We start from the raw sequence: 3,759 nt of genomic DNA on the forward strand, positions 1-3,759 counted from the left end.
TGATGCCGTCGTGTGAGAACAAACAATAGCCAGCATTTTTCCATCTCCCGAATGCCTCTCGCATAAATTAATAGATTTTGATGGCTTACGTTTCTTCCCCATCACAAAAAAAAAACACCACAGGTTTATCAATGGTACAGGTACAGGTACAACACTGATTTTGGCGGTAATTGATTTTTGGTTGATTACTACAAAGTTCAATTGAAACAGGTTTGTAAGACACATGCTACAAAATCAGTTTGTGAAAGTTTTCATACAGTACAGTAAGGTCATTTGTAGGTCCTCCAAAATAGCTTACATGAATGCCAGTAACTTCTGCATCACAAAACATGTATCACATGTTCACATGACCTCTCAAATGTCCAGTCATATATGAGGGTAGAACAATCATCTAATAAGAATCACATTTCACAGAGGTCTGAAATGTCAATAACGCCACCATATTAGGGCAATTTATGTTTTAAAATAAAAAACAATGTTTGAACAATTACACTTTCGTGGGTCATCAATGTGACATTATTTGCTTTTTAATTAAAGGAACAGTATGTAAGAAATCTATATCAATTAATCATAAAATGGCCCTGATATGTCACTAGCCATTAAGAAATCATTTTCATTTCAAATACTTATATCACTGACAACAGCGGTCTGGCCAGGATATTGTCATTTAAAAAGTGGAGTTGCAGCCCTCAACTGATGTTTATGTTGTCATTTTGTGTATTGGCCACCAGTTGTGTGATTGCAGTACCAGTTTTAGCCTCAAGTATTGTGATTGCAATACCAGTTTTGGCCACAATCCTACATACTGTTCCTCTAAATATATAGAATTCAAAGCACCACAGATGTGCATAGTTGGTAATGGTAAATGGACTGCATTTATATAGCACTTTTAACAGACCTATGGCCATCTAAAGCGCTTTACAATTAGCCTCACATTCACCCATTCGTCAAGAGAAGCTGGGGTTAGGTGTGTTGCTCAAGGACACCTCGACACTTGGTCCGGTTGAGCTGGGGTTTGAACCACCAACCTTCCGATTTGTAGACAACCTACATGAACCACTAGCCCACTGCCGCCCCAATGAGTAAAAATTGTTTATTAAGTCAAAAACAGATTTTTCCACCATTTAAAATCTAATTCATCTTGCCATTCCAAAAATGGACATTTCTGAATGACCGATTTACACTTCTCATAGAAAAGACAATTCAAGGACATGAATCATTGTGCTTTCAGCGCATGTATATATTTTATATATTTTATATATTAGATTTTTGACACCATGTGAATTAACACAAAAGTATTTTTCTTTTTTGTTTTATGTATAAGTGGTTGGAGAATCTGCAGATAAACCTGAGCCAAAGTCTGAGCCAAAACCATTTTCTGGCCTGAGCAACGCACCTGAGCCATGCAATCCTAACTTAGTGTTTGATGCAGCAACCAGCATTTTGGGAGAACTGTACTTCTTTAAAAATAGGTATAATTCTGTGCTTCTTTTAAATAGGATAGATGTATAGCATGTATCATAAAACGATTTGGATAAAAGTGTTTTGAAGTGTCCTATAAGTGCATTGCAAGGTGTAAGATTATGTAAATTAAATCCTGCTAATGTAATGCTTTAACAGCTGAGCTACAGGAACACAAATGAATAAAAGTGAAATATGAAAATTACGCATGAATATTTCATTTCTTTAGTATATAATATTACAAAACATTTACCCATATTAACTTTAAATTGACCTTGTCTTTCTCTCTATCAGATACTACTGGAAGAAAGGATATTACAGTGGACTTTCACAGCATAAAATAAGCTCTTTGTGGCCGTGCATTAATTCTGTTGATGCTGCTTACACAGCGAAGGACAGAACCACTACCGTCCTCTTTAAAGGTAAAAGTCACACTTCATTAAAGCTGTGTGTATAACAAGACTTTACTGAATGGGATTGTGTGATCATCTGTATGCAGGTCAGCAGTACTGGGTTGTCAAAGGCAGCGAAATCTTATATCCCCAACCCATTTCCAACTTTGGGTTTCCCTTGTATGTGAAAAAAATTGATGCAGCCATATATGTGGCATCCACAGATGAAACTCTGTTCTTTGTCGGAAGCAACTATTGGAGGTAAGAGAAAACCAAAGAAAATATAATGGTGGCATTACATTGTCTATAATAATTGCTGTGTTTGTTTTATTTTATAAGCATGATTTTAAAAACAATTGCATCAGAACTAACACTATTTAAACACTGCATAGCTACAATGGACAGACAGGTATACTGGACCTTCCTAAAAGCATTCAGCATTATATACCTGGAATTGGGTCACGTGTGGATGCTGCATTTGAAAATGGTGGTAAGCTTAAAATTACACAAAAAAACGTACAATTTCCATATATTTATTTATTTATGAGACCCTTTTTGATAAATTGTTTTCTCTTCTTTATTTAGGTTACCTGTATTTCTCAAATGGTGCACGACAATTTGAGTATGACTTCAGCGCAAAACGAGTGAATCGTGTTCTGAAGAATTATGATTGGTTGAACTGCTACTAAACATAAATAACAGAAAATATATACATTTTATCTTTATATATCTTTATAATATGATTTATGGGTGGTTTTCTGGACAGGGTCTATAGGCTTTAGTTACTGTATATTATCACATTTAAGTAGGTTAAGTAGACAAACATCTTGAGACAAAACAATGGCATTGGTATAACTTATGTCAGTGAAAGATATGTTAAGTTGTTCTCAAGTAAGCATTTAGTCTGGGGCTTAAAGCCTGTCCAGGAAATGTTTAAGCACTCCTTTAAGTTTCTGTTCATTGTGGAAAAAATCTATGAAAATCTGTACTAATTAAGAAATAAATGAAACACTTTTTGATCAATTAAATATTTGTTGTTACTGAATCCTCATGAAGAATATGTGTAGTGCTTACTAGTGACTAGTAAGTCAATCTAAATAAATGTAAACAGGGTAAAATATGAGCCTTACAGTGTAAACACATTGAAAGTGAATTAAGGCCTGTTACACATAAAATCAACACTGCTGTTCATGTTATTATTGCAAAGTCTTGTTCATTATATTAAATGATGAATGTTGAATTTATCATTAAATGTTTCTTAATAAAAGAAAAAGAATATGTACATTTATTAGATTATATTTTATGAGGACAACACAATTTGCAATTATATATTATTCTATATATATTTCCCATTTTTTGTGGTTCATGTTCTTTGTATCTAATCATAATATGACTCATCTAAATGGCAAAATAAGTCTATTTGTTCTAATGTTCCTTGTATGACTTTTCTATATTGATTGTAACTCATCTGAATTATAACTTGAAAAGTGGCTTTTTCATTTATAAACTTGTTTATTTATAATGACACGGATGGTTATTCTGACCCAGCCTGTATAATATTATTACAAAATTCATGTTTATTGGAAATGGGTTTTCACCTTCCACATTTGGGTAGTTTTATGAAAATGTTAATTTTCCAACATACCCTCCAACCTATACGATTGCTTTGATCGTTTGTCCATTTTACCAAATACTAATAGATGCATTTAAATTAGCGCCCTTTACCGGCAGCAGGTGAAACTTAATATATTAGGGTATAAAATTATATTTTGGGGTATCATTTTGCTCATTTTGATGACATGTACTGGGATAAGATTTTCAATTTAAACCGCAATGATTAATTGTATTTTATTACATTACACTATTTAAGGCAAATAACATACCCATTTATTTATTATATGATATA

General features: G+C 33.2%; 1 long non-coding RNA gene across 1 annotated transcript; it reads left to right on the plus strand.

Annotated features, from left to right (window-relative positions):
- The first annotated feature begins 1,334 nt into the window (after nucleotides 1-1,334).
- On the plus strand, nucleotides 1,335-3,065 carry LOC129446665 (uncharacterized). The gene is made up of 5 exons (XR_012372636.1): nucleotides 1,335-1,472; nucleotides 1,756-1,883; nucleotides 1,961-2,114; nucleotides 2,246-2,343; nucleotides 2,439-3,065. It is a non-coding gene; the product is annotated as an uncharacterized lncRNA (long non-coding RNA).
- The last annotated feature ends 694 nt before the right edge of the window (nucleotides 3,066-3,759 follow it).

This window comes from Misgurnus anguillicaudatus, chromosome 12 (genome assembly GCF_027580225.2).
Source record: "Misgurnus anguillicaudatus chromosome 12, ASM2758022v2, whole genome shotgun sequence".
NCBI classification, from domain to species: Eukaryota; Metazoa; Chordata; class Actinopteri; order Cypriniformes; family Cobitidae; genus Misgurnus; species Misgurnus anguillicaudatus.